Source organism: Pelodiscus sinensis, chromosome 3 (assembly GCF_049634645.1).
Source record: "Pelodiscus sinensis isolate JC-2024 chromosome 3, ASM4963464v1, whole genome shotgun sequence".
Lineage (NCBI taxonomy): Eukaryota > Metazoa > Chordata > Testudines > Trionychidae > Pelodiscus > Pelodiscus sinensis.
Genome location: NC_134713.1, coordinates 3,018,557 through 3,031,715, shown reverse-complemented (window position 1 = coordinate 3,031,715; position 13,159 = coordinate 3,018,557). Strand labels below are relative to the sequence as shown.

General features: G+C 53.3%; 1 long non-coding RNA gene across 1 annotated transcript; it reads right to left on the bottom strand.

Annotated features, from left to right (window-relative positions):
* Positions 1–880: 880 nt before the first annotated feature.
* LOC112547830 (uncharacterized) lies at positions 881–5,200 on the bottom strand. Its single transcript, XR_012902207.1, has 2 exons — positions 4,246–5,200; positions 881–1,122 (listed from the first exon to the last, which is right to left on the bottom strand). It is a non-coding gene; the product is annotated as an uncharacterized LOC112547830 (long non-coding RNA).
* Between the last annotated feature and the right edge of the window lie 7,959 nt (positions 5,201–13,159).

Below are 13,159 nucleotides of genomic sequence, written 5' to 3'. Positions count from 1 at the left end.
GCTGGTCCTAGGTCCCTACCAGCCACTGAGGTCGTGGCCCAGGCCAGCCTGGGTCAGTAGGCCAGGGAAAGACGTTGCTGCCTGGCCCCAGGAGGGGTCGTATCGGGCGACCCAGCCAGAGGGCCGAGTGACCACGAGGAGGCTGCAGGCCCAGGAGCAGGAGGGCAGCAATGCCTGAGGGGCTGCATTGGAGGTGGGGGTCAGTGGGGCCGGGGTGATGGGGGAGGGTGTGCTGGAGGCAGCAGAGGAGCTGAGGGAGTCAGCAGGAAGGGGTGGGGGCTGATAAAATGGGTTGCTTGATGCGGGAGGCAACAGGGAGCTTCCAAAGGAGGAGAGGATGGGGGAGGGGTGGCGGTCAAGCCACTAAAATACAAGTTTGCCCAAGGAGCCATTTCCCCCAAGAATGGGCCGAAGGAGGCCAAAGTGGGTGAGCACCAAGGGCGCTGTGACCGGGGGCACCTGGTAAGAGGGCGTTGGGGGGGGCAGCTTTGCAGCCCCCAGGAAGTTGTCTGGGATCCTCGCTGCCAGCGCAGGGTTTTTATTCACTGCAATACTGTGCCGCCCGGCCTCTGATGCTCAGCACCCAGAGATTTAAGCCTCCTCGACCAGGAACAGACCCAGAGCTCCCACATCCACCCCACCCGCTCTGTCTGCCCACAGTGGGGCGGGGAGGCTCACACAGGGCCTGGGACTCCTCAGGCAGAGCCCAGGGACTGGAGAGGGAAACTTGGGGCATTTTAGGGGCAGGTGGGAAAGCCTGTCCCTGAGCTGTCTGGGTCTGTGTCCCTGTAGCCACCTGCCCAAACATGTTCACAGCCCCTTGGGCCGCTCTGCACGACGGCCCGACACACGAGTGACCCACACGGCACACGCCAAGACTAGGCCTGCTCTCGTTTAATGGGAGGAGGGAACGACATTTCTGGGAAGAGTCGGGGACCCGCTGCCACGGCTGCTCCTGGTCCAGGGCGGGTGGATCCCTCCGGGCTCATTTCCACTTTGTGAGGGGGAGGCAGCAGTAGGACTTGGGGCAGTCGTACATCAGGTTCTCACACTCGTATTTGCCGCATTTCCAGTCGCAGCGACCAGCACAGCCCTTCTTCTGCCCTAGGCCTGCGCCAGACACTGAGAGTCCGGGTTAGAGACAGGAGCTGTGCTCACAGAACATGGGACCCCACCATCCCACAGCAGTTTAAACGGACACTCCTATCCCTGGCCCGTCCCAAGGGGTCAGACCGACGGGGCAGCTGAGGGGCCGTTTCTTGCCCTAGAAGGGAAGGGCGGCTCAGCGCGGTGGGGGCTGCCTTCCCCTTCCTGAGGGATCGGCCTCCACTCGGTTAGTGTCCCCTGGAGAGCCCCCCCCCCCAGTGACACCTGCCCCCACAGATCCCAGAGCTCCAACCAGCTCCCACCTGATGTCCTGAGACCCCAGGATCATTTATGGGGAGGGGAACAGGGAAAACCCCTTGGAAAGGAAAATGGGATTCCTGCCATTCCCTGCAGTTCAGATGGTGGCACCCTCAGAGGCTGTCGGTGACCAGGGGCAGTTGGTTAAGAGTCCTAGGCTGGGGACAGCAGGCACCAATGGAAGATGCTGGTGGCAAGAGAGGAAAGACAGAGAGGAGGGGAGGGGCATAAGGGGGTTTTAGAGATGGGAGCAGTGAGAGGGATGGAGAGGAGCTGGGCTGTGGAGACAAGGTGTAAAAGGGAGGCAGGGGAGAGGTTTTAGGGGGAGGACCAGGCAGTGGAAGGGAAAGGAGGGAGGCTGCGAAGGGCCAGGACAGGTGGGGGCAGGAGACATCAGGTGCTCAAAGGTGCACAGAGTGATGGGGAGAGCGCAGAGAAACGTGGGAAGGGCTGTCTGGAGTGAAGGGGGATGTAGGGGAGGGAGGGAGGGTCGTGGTGGTTGGTGGGGGAGAGAAAAGAGCAGCTGGGGAAATGAGGCACAAAGGTGGTGGGCGGAGAGGCTGGCAGCTAAATAGGCGCTGGCAGAGCCTGGCCCTGCACAGCCTTATAGGGATGTCAAATCCCATCTCCTGCCATTTGCACAGACCCTGCTGGGCACGGGGGGTATGTCTACACTACAAAGTTAGTTCGAACTAACGGACGTTAGTTCGAACTAACTTTCATAGCCGCTACACTAGCGCTCCGCTAGTTCGAATTTAATTCGAACTAACGGAGCGCTTAGTTCGAACTAGGTAATCCTCATTCCACAAGGATTAAGCCTAGTTCGAACTAGCTAGTTCGAATTAAGGGCTGTGTAGCCCCTTAATTCAAACTAGTGGGAGGCTAGCCCTCCCCAGGTTTCCCTGGTGGCCACTCTGGCCAACACCAGGGAAACTCGTCTGCCCCCCTCCCGGCCCCAGACCCCTTAAAGGGGCACGGGCTGGCTACGGTGCCCGTGCAAGGTGCAAGCCTGCCAGCACCCAGCCAGCAGACCCTGCACCTGGCACGGATCGAGCCACCCACCCGATGCCCCCCAGACCTCCCCCTCTTCCCAGGACCAGGCTGGTGGCTCCCGGGAGCTTGCCCGGGACCGCAAGAGGTGGGCACCCGCCTGGGCTAGTGTGGACATCGTGGACCTCGTCCACAATCTCCGCACTAGGCACAGGAAAGTGGCCGGCTTGGGCAGAATACCTGCCAGCCTGGCCACCCAGGAGCAGGTGTGCAAGAGAATCAAGGGGGTCCAGTGAGACCCCCGACCCTGAGCCCTGAGCTTATAATGGCCGTCCTGGGTCAGACCAAAGGTCCATGTAGCCCAGTAGCCTGTCTGCCGACAGTGGCCAACCCTAGGGACCCTGGAAGGGATGGACCGAAGACAGTGACCAAGCCATTTGTCTCGTGCCATCCCTCTCCAGCCTTCCACAAACCTTGGGCAGGGACACCACTCCTACCCCCTGGCTAATAGGACTCCATGGACCCAACCTCCATGACTTGATCTCACTTCCCTTTAAACTCTGTTCCAGTTCTAGCCTTCACAGCCTCCTGCAGCAAGGAGTTCCACAGGTTGACTCTTTGCTTTGTGAAGAACAACTTTCTGTTACTAGTTTGAAGCCTGCTACCCATTCCTTTCCTTTGGTGTCCTCTAGTCCTTATTTATGGGAACTAATGAAGAACTCTTCTGTACGCACTGTCTCCACCCAACTCCTGCTTTTAGAGACCTCTATCCTGTCCCCCCTCCAGATCCTCTTTTCTAAGCTGAAAAGTCCCAGTCTCTTTAGCCTCTCTTCATATGGGACCTGTTCCCAACCCCTGATCATTTTAGTTGCCCTCCCCTCTCCCAGCCTCTCTCTTCCCCTCTCCCACGTCCTTTTCCCAGTCTCCCCCAGTTTTGTTCAATAAAGACAGATTCCATTTTGGAAGACACGTTATCTTTATTTTGTACATCAAGAAGAGGGGCTAGGGAAGGGTAAGTGGAAGGAGGTGAGGGAGGAATGGGGCACGAGCCCCCGATGGGGAGGACTGGGCTGGCTCTGCGGGCTTCTGGGGGTGGAAGCTCTCCTGCAGCCCCCCAATTACCCCGTCTCCTCAGATGGCAGCCTGCGGCAAGTGCAGCCGGGCTGATGGCCGAGTGCTGTGATGTGCCCAGTGTGGGCACTCAGGGCACTCCAAGCCAGGACTGCTTTGCAAGCGGGGCACCCCTGAGAACTGTCTGTCCAGGGTGGGGGTCAGGACCCTTTAAGCACAGCCCTCGGCTAGCCTGAGACAGCAGCTCCATGCTCTAAGTCCTCCTCTGATGCCCTGCCGGCACTGCTTCCGGCCATCCTTAACCCCGCTTCAGGGTCCACTTAATGTGGACGCGCTAGTTCGAATTAGCAAAACGCTAATTCGAACTAGTTTTTAGTTCTAGATGCACTAGTTCGAATTAGCACTGTAGTGTAGACGTACCCGGGGAGATTAGACGTGTAATTGTGATAATTGAAAACCTTCTTCCTCAAGGCTCACGGGGAGAGTCAGTCGAACTCCACTGAGGGCAATGGGGGAAGATTTTCCATGGCTTGGGGAGTGACAGGTTCCCAGAGACAGGGACCCTGAGAGCCAGATGCTCAGGACTGTCTCAGCCGCGGCTCATCTAAACATGCCCAGACAAGTGGACACCCACGTGGTGCTCACAGTGCTCCTGGCTCAGACTGTCCCCAGAACATGCCCCCCCCCACCAGACACTGCTGGGGAGCCTGAGTCCTTCCTGTTACCCGCCGATCCCCCTCCTCCGTCCGTATTCCCGCCCCTCCCAGAGCGACCGCTCACCTGGAGCAGCCAAGGAGACCAGCAGGAGAACAGCAAACACCAGGTGGAGGATCCTCATGGCTGGAGGGGGCTGGGATCTCAGCAGGGCTGCAGAGCAGAGGAGCAGAGAGGGAGGCTGGAGGCCAGTGAAGTGCTGGGCTGGGGATCCTGGTATTTCTAGAGAGTTTGTTGGCAGAGAGCAGGGGCTGGGGGAGGAGCATGAACTCTCTGATCTCCACGTGTGCGTTGGTCCCTGCAATGTCGCTCTGGCCCAGTGGGCCGCTCCCAGTGATGCAAACCCCCCACGTTCTCAGGGCCCTTTGGTCCCTGCCCCTCCCTCTGCCATGAAACCTGCCTGGTCCCTTCCCCCGGCATCCCGAGGTGGGTGGAGTTTACCTGTAACACGTGCAGGTCTCCAGATGTATTGGGAAGGTGACAAATGACACTTGTTTTCTCACTGAACACAAAGCGCTGATGCAGGGAGGGTGTCGGTGGGAGCCCTTTGAACTGAGTCTGTGAGTCAGAGGGACCTGATGGAGACTTGTAATTCTGAACATCATGGGTCGGAGCCCAGCATCACACAGGCAGGTGCCTTTTCATCTTCACACGTCCACGTAACAGAGACTTGAGCAGCCCACTTGTTACATGTTCCAGAGGGGCAGCTGTGTGAGTCTGGTTGTTCAAAACAAGAAGATGACCTGGGGCACCTTAGGGTATGTCTACACTACAAAGTTAATTCGAAATAACAGCCGTCATTTCGAATTAACTTTAATAGCATCTATGCATGTAAACCGCTATTTGGAATTTAATTCGAAATAGCGGAGCACTTAATTTGAATTTGGAAAACCTCATTCTATGAGGAGTGACGCCAAAATCAAAATAACTATTTTGAATTAAGTGCTGTGTAGACACTGAATTAGAAATAGGGGGGCCTCCAGCCTTCCCAGGGAGCCCTGGTGGCCACTCTGGGCAGAACCAGGAAAACTTACTCTCCTCTCCCCCAGCCCCAGAGCCTTTAAAGGGATAGATTCTGTCCACAGTGTCTGTGCCAGCTCCAAGCCTGCCAGCCCAGAGCCAGCAGTGGCCACCGGGGCCCCTGACCATGGGCAATGAGCCAAACACCGTGTCCCGTGTCCTGTCCCTGGTCTGCACTTACATACCCTGGCTAAGTACTGGCTGTGGGGCCTCTCACCACTGATGCTCCAGCAGGTCCCCCCACAAAGTCAGCTCCTTCAGCCACTCCTCAGGTGGTCCTGGGACTGCGGCTCCTTGGCTCCCGGCAGCGGCCAGTGTAGCTGGTTCCAAGCCTGCTCCAGCAGCTGCGCTCGCCCCTGCAGAAGTCCATGGCAGACAGGCAGCCTCTTGGCTGGGAGCCCCGCAGAGTGTTTTAGGAGTGTCTCTTCCCTCCAGTCCTGGAGGGCTGGGGCAGGTGTCACTGTGTTGGATTGTGCTTCCTGAAGCTTGGTCCAAATCTCTATGAGGAGAACACCAAGGCCCCGATTTAAATGATTAGTGATTTAGGCTCAGTCTAGACTGCAGGCTTCTTTCGGTAGAAGCTTTTCCAGAAGAGATCTTCCGAGAAAACTTCTTCCAAAACAGAGCGTCCACACTGAATCTCACATTTAAGCTGTGGTTACTGTAACCCCAAAAATATTCTCACTGGAGACCACCCAGGGTTACACCAGTATGGGTTTATTTCCACTAGGTAAAACTAAAGAGGAGTAATCAGTCACCAAAAGTTTAAACTGAAAAAGATAAAACTCTCTCTCTCTCTCTCTCTCTCTCTCACACACACACACACACACACACACAGACAAGCAAGCAAGCACACACCCCTCCATTCATTCACTCACTCATTCACACCCATTCATTCCTGCCCTCAGGCACTCACACACTTACACAGACATATGGGTTGCAGAAGGAACCAAGGCATGTGGATCCTGGAGGGTCTGTCTGCTCATCATGGCTGGAGAAGCTGGTCAGGAGGAGAGACACTGGAGAGGGGCTTCTCAGGAGCAGGGGAAGGAAAAAGAGAGAGTCTCACACATGCTCCTTCTCCTTATATAGTGTCTGAATGACTCCTGTGACTCATTCAACTCGTCATCAGGGAGCATGCCCAGACTTCCCTTTATCCAGCAGGGAGCATGCTCAGACTGTGATGACTCATTGCCATGTGGTCCATTGTTCCCAGTCTTCTTCAAACACACTCTCACGTTCTTTCTCCATTCACTCAGGCTGTGTCTACATTGGTGCGATCTTGCGCCAAAGCAGCTGCTTTCACACACAAACATGCTGCCTGTCTACACTGGCGGGGAGTTCTTGCGCAAGAACACTGACGTTCTAATGTATGAAATCAGTGCTTCTTGTGAAAAAACGATTATCCCCCCCCTCAGGAATAAGCCGCCTTGCGCAACTGTTCTTGCACAAGAGGCCAGTGTAGACAGGCAACATGAATTTCTTGCGCAAGAAAGCCCGATGGTTAAAATGCCCATCAGAGTTTTCTTGCACAAGAGAGCATCTACACTGGCACGGATGCTCTTGCGCAAAGGCACATGCCAGTGTAGACACTCTCTTGCGCAAATACTTTAATGCAAGAACTCTTGCGTTAAAGTGTATTTGCGCAAGAGCATGCCAATGTAGATGTAGCCCTAGGGGAGAATGCAGCTTAGGGAAAGTTACAAGCAAGGTGGCTGAGAGTTACAAAGATTACAAAGTTGCACCTTACAGTAAGTTTCTGAGAGTTACAAAGATTACAAAGTTTGACAAAGATCACAATAAGTTGCAGTTTAAAACCTTAGACCTTACAGTTTGGTGTAGCTTTAGAAAATCCATGTATCTAAATCAAGTAAGCTCAGGTAGAAGCTTTTTTATGCAACAGTTCCTATGGACAGAGTGACCACCAGGGCACCTGTGCTTTCCCTCTTTCCTCTTCTTGCAAAAGAACTCCCTCTTCCCCATCCACACGCGCCTTTTTGCAAAGGAGCTCTTTCGGAAACAGGCTTCTTCCTCGTAGAAAGAGGTTTACCAATGTCAGAAAAACCCCTCTGTTCTTTGATTCTATTTTTTGAAAAAACACGATAGCAGAGTGGACATAATTCAAGTTCTTTCAGAAAAAACACTGTTTTTCCAAAAAAAACTCTGTAGTGTAGACTTACCCGTAGGAATGTAGTAAGTTGAGGGTCAGTAACATGGAGTAAGTAGGCCTAAATGGAGGCCTGTAACATGAAAGCAGTAACAGGCCTGCAATCTAGAGAGCGAGACTTTGGTTCAGTAACACAGGAGCCAAGAAAGAGGCCCTATTGATAACTGTAACAAAAGACAGAACTATGTAGCACTTTAAAGACTAGTGTGACCAAGTGTTGGTACCTTGCTGGTTGCTACGCTTGGGCTGTGGATGACACTGGCTAACAGGGGATGAGTCATTATGCAAGGGGCGCCCAACCTGTCCGACCAGTTGCTTCCCAGGGGGAGAAACAAAGGAAGGAGGGGAGGCCAGCCCTGGCTGGGGGGCAGGGCTGGAAGGGACTTTTTAGTTTCTGTCTGGAATCATGGAGGAAGCAGCCTAAGCAATGGGCTGGGATTTAGGGGCCCAGTCTCCCCCATCTCAAGGGGGGGCTGAGGCATCCTAGGCCTGCCCTGTGACTGGATTACATCTGTGCTGTGCTGTATCCTGGAGAAGCAATAAACTCCCTCTATTCTACTGGCTGGTGGAGTCTGTTCATGCCATTACAGGGGTGCAAGAGGCTGGGGAACCCTGACGTGCCTCCACAGATGGTTTATTAGGTGATGAGCTTTCATGGGCCAGACCCACTTCCTCAGATCAATATGTGGAAGAAAATTGGCACAACCAGATATACCAAGGTGATACAATCAAAAAAATGAACACATGTGAAAGTGACAAATCAAATTTTAGAACAGAGTGGGGGTGAGGGGGGAAGGTAAATTTCTGTGAGGTAGTGGCATAGGGGTGATAAAAGGGGAAGTTTCTGTGAGGTAATGACATTAGGGATGATCATTGGGGAAGCTATCTTTGTAATGGGTGAGATTAAAAATTTGATTTGTCAATGTCACATGTGTTCATTTTTTTGATTGTATCCCTTTGGTATATATGGTTGTGCTGATTTTCTTCCACTATTTGATCTGAGGAAGTGGGTCTGGCCCACGAAAGCTCATCTCCTAATAAACCATCTTGTTAGTCTTTAAAGTGCTACATAGTCCTGTCTTTTGTTTCAGCTACACCAGACTAACACAGCTGATAATTATCTCTTGATAATTGTGTGATTGTGTAAGTTAGGTCAAGCATGTAAGGACACAGGGAGGCACTGGGTACAGACTGTAAGCTAAAGGGGAGTATTGGAACATCTTAATAAGAAATGTCTTGGTACAAAGACTCCTAAAAACTAATGCACAAACCGACCTAGGTTCAGGACCGGGTCGAGATTGACAGCATGAAGGATAGTAAGTAAACCCCCCTTCCATAAGGTGAGGGGTGGTAACTAGGCAACAGAGGGTGTACGTAAAGAAGTGATGTAAGTTGTTTGTACCTGTCTATAAAAGGACACCGCAGAGGGTGCTCTCCGGCCGACCTTGGGGCGGGGGGGGGTGCAGTAGGCGCCTGAACGGCAGGTGTCATTGCCTGAACTTACAGAATCCACAGTAGCTTAACTCTGACCAACTGCTGGTAATGTCAGTTCTATGGCAATAGGCCTGCCCGGTGTTGGTACCTTGTCAACAGGGGCTGTAGTGCCCAGTGGTGTCACATTGTACTGATCTCTGTTACCAACGTGGTAGAGCTTCGCATCTGACAATAAACCGGCTTGATCAATTTCAAACCTTGCCTGCATCTGTCGTTTCCGGGGCCTCTCAGAGATCTCCTGTGTTGACCCAAGTGCACGGGGTCTAGCACTCTAGAAAAAGGGAGTGCTAATTGTTACGCGCGCAGCCGAAAGTTTATCATCCCCGACGGAGCAGAGGTCCTGTCAGGAGTGCGCAGGGACAACCCTGACCAGACGACGCTGACAGACGGTTCAGGCCACCGAAGGTACCGAGGTACAGAACACCTGTTGGAGGCAAAGGAGGAGCAAGGGGAGAGTTAAAATGGTGGTTGTTCTTTCTCATCTGTTAATGTTATTTGGTTCCCTAAACGTTGGAGTGTTGTCTGTTAACCCCCTACGTGAGTGCAGAAGAATGTCTGAGATAAATAGCAGGAGTAAACAACAATGCACACGGCTCCCAGCAGGGAGTGCACACGGCCCCAAGAGGCCCAGACTCAGAGGCTGCATGTGGCTGATCCGTAAAAGGAGAGAGGGACAGAGACACAGTGTGTTGACCATAAAGTGGAGCCTCCCGGAACGCCCTCTGCTCCGATCACCTGGCCAGCCAACCAGCTTAGGAGTCAACTTGGGAAGATCAAAGAATATGAACTGCCTTCTGCTCACCTTATCACCCTGCCTGGGACTGTAAGTGTGATTGAGTGTATGAGTGAGATTCCCCTCCCTTCCCAGTTTTAATTGAATAAAAAAACCCTTTACACTCCCATGTGGTGATCAACTCTCCTTAGTGTTTAAAGCAGTTGCAATCCACATCCCCTTGTAACATTTTTGGTGGAGATGCCGGGGAGGAGGGGATAAGTAAAAGTCCTTTCCCCACGGCAAGTTGAGACGGTGAACTTTGGGGGACTGGGGTGCATTGAAACATGGTAGGCTAGCAACCCACGGCACACAGTCCAGGTTCCCAACAACAAGATGCCCATTTGGGGTAAAGGAAAGGGAGGTGTAAAGGACTCCCAGAAGGGAGGAGAAGGGTGGAGTGCAGCACCTACGCCCACACCCCTAAGGGAATGGATCTAAAGTAAAGGGGCTGACCCCTGGACTCAAGGGGCGGTGCTCTCTGGTGCTTCAGTGACTGATTTGGAACTAATGATGGAAAAATATGTGGTGTTGTACAAGCCAGACAAGGGAGGTAAGGAGAGAACAGCTGCTTGGCCGCTGTGGCAGGCAGTACATCAGAGGCAGGCAGCTAAGAGTCAGCTAGCACAGGATGTGGAGCAGTTGAAGGAACAGAAGAAGGAACTGGAGAAAGAACGAGATATGGGGAAAGCTCAGGCGCTTACAGCCAGCGCCCAAGCCTCTTCTCTTTCTGTTGCCGCCATACAAGTGGAGGAACGGGAGCATGTCCAGGAGGAGAATAGAACTTTAAGTGAAATGGTGCAGTGTCTCAAGGATGGGGAAGGGAAGTAAACAGGAAGATTTCTGCCACTGATCTCCCCGTGCGGAGATGGAGCCAATCTCAGCTTCATTTATTAGAGCAGAAGCATTTGTGGGCAGCAGCTCCTTTTGACAGCAGCTCCCCGCAAAAACGTACACCCCAATACGTCCGTCAATGGGGCTGCTGGAACATGTTCAGCGTATCCTACATGGGGCCATTTGGGGAGAGAGCAGCTGAAAGGGCAGCACATCTTATTTACCGCAAAGCAGAGACAACCCTAAAACCAGAAAGACCAGCCCCGAGACAAGTTCATCCTTGTTCAGTCCTTCCTCATAGAATCTGGGGCCAGCCTGCTAGCCCTCCCCAGCTTTCCCTGGTGGCCACTCTGGACAACACCAGGGAAACTCTTCTGCCCCCCTCCCGGCCCCGGAGCCCTTAAAGGGGCACGGGCTGGCTACGGTGCCCGTGTCAGGTGCAAGCCTGCCAGCACCCAGCTAGCAGACCCTGCACCTGGCACGGCATGAGCCAGCCACCCGCTGCCACGCAGCCCTCCCCCTCTTCCCGGGACCAGGCTGGCGGCTCCCAGGAGCCTGCCCGGGGCTGCAAGAGGCGGGCGCCCGCCTGGTCTAGTGCGGACATCGTGGACCTCATCCACGATCTCCACACTAGGCACAGGAAAGTGGCCGTCTAGGGCAGGAGAGCTGCCAGCCTGGCCACCCAGGAGCAGGTTTGCATGAAAATCAAGATGGTCTACTGAGACCCCCGACCCTGAGCCCTGAGCTTAGAATGGCCGTCCTGGGTCAGACCAAAGGTCCATCTAGCCCAGTAGCCTGTCTGCCGACAGTGGCCAACACCAGCTACCCCGGAGGGGATGGACCGAAGACAATGACCAAGCGATTTGTCTCGTGCCATCCCTCTCCAGCCTTCCAGGGACACCATTTCTATCCCCTGGCTAATAGTACTCCATGGACCCAACCTCCATGACTTTATCTCACTTCTCTTTAAACTCTGTTCTAGTTCTAGCCTTCACAGCCTCCTGCAGCAAGGAGTTCCACAGGTTGACTATTTGCTTTGTGAAGAACAACTTTCTGTTATTAGTTTGAAGCCCGCTACCCATTCATTTCATTTGGTGTCCTCTAGTCCTTTTATTATGGGAACTAATGAAGAACTTTTCTGTATGCACCCTCTCCACACCACTCATGCTTTTATAGACCTCTATCATATCCCCCCTCCGTCTCCTCTTTTCTAAGCTGAGAATTCCCAGTCTCTTTAGCCTCTCTTCATATTGGACCTGTTCCCAATCCCTGATCATTTTAGTTGCCCTCCCCTCTCCCACCCTCTCTCTTCCCCTCTCCCACCTCCTTTTCCCAGTCTCCCCGAGTTTTGTTAAATAAAGAGAGTTTCTATTTTTGAACTCGTGTCCTTTATTTTGTACATCAGGAAGGGGGGCTAGGGAGGGGTAAATGGAAGGAGGTGAGGGAGGAATGGGGTACGAGCCCCTGATGGGGAGGACTGGGCTGGCTCTGCGGGCTCCTCTCCTGCAGCCCCCTGATTGACACCCTCCCCGGATGGCAGCCTGCGGCAAGTGCAGCCGGGCTGATGGCCAAGTGCTGTGATGTGCCGAGTGTGGGCATTCAGGGCACTCCAAGACAGGACTGCTTTGCTGTCCCTCATCGAGTTAGACAAGCAAGCGGGGAACCCCTGAGAACTGTCTGTCCGGGGTGGAGGTCGGGACCCTTTAAGCACAGCCCTCGGCTAGCCTGAGACAGCAGCTCCATGCTGTAAGTCCTAATCTGATGCCCTGCCGGCACTGCTTCTGGCCAGCCTTAACCTCGGTTCAGGGGCCACTCAATGTGGACATGCTAGTTCGAATTAGCAAAACGCTAATTCGAACTAGTTTTTAGGTCTAGATGCACTAGTTCGAATTAGCTTAGTTCGAATTAACTAATTCAAATTAAGTTAATTCGAATTAGTGCTGTAGTGTAGACATACCCTGTGTGTGTAGTTAGGAATCTGTAATCTGTGTGGATACTGAATATTTCCCTGCATGTGGTTGAGCATTGGGCAAGGCCCGGCCTATGGACATGCTAATTAGCGAGGCCTTATGGGACAATAGCACACAGTGCGCCAAGGACACACCTAAAAAATGAGGGCCAACATCTGAGGGCTGCCAGCAGGGAACACAAGGATAGGCTGCTGGCCAGGAGACCTGATGCAGCCAAGAAAAGAGCAGGAAGGAGGTATAAAGAGGCCATGTGGTCGACTCCATCTTTTGTTCTCAGCTCAGCACTTCATCCCAGAGGCAGCACTGCAGGGATTGAAGAGCCAGAAAGAACTGAGGACCCATCCTGATTTAGGATGTGCAACAAGGACTTTTAAGCCAGTAGCTGCAACATCTCTGCTAGAGCCTGCATCGAGGACTGGGAGAGTCGATGCATGTAATGTACTATCCTTTAACAACCTTACTCTCAGGCTTTTCTTTCTTGTGATAATAAACCTTTAGATGTTAGATGCTAAAGGATTGGCTAAAGGATTGGATCTGTGGCTGGTTTCTTGGAACCGGACAGAACTTGTTCTGGGTAGGTGGGATTGGGTGCTAGGACCCCCCCACCTGTGTATGAGGCCCGGGGCCATCTGGGGCATGGATATTGCTGGGGTGTGGGAGGGGTTTTGCTCGTGAGGCTTCAGGCAGGCTGCTGAAGCGCTCTGTGGGACTGGTTTGTGGCCT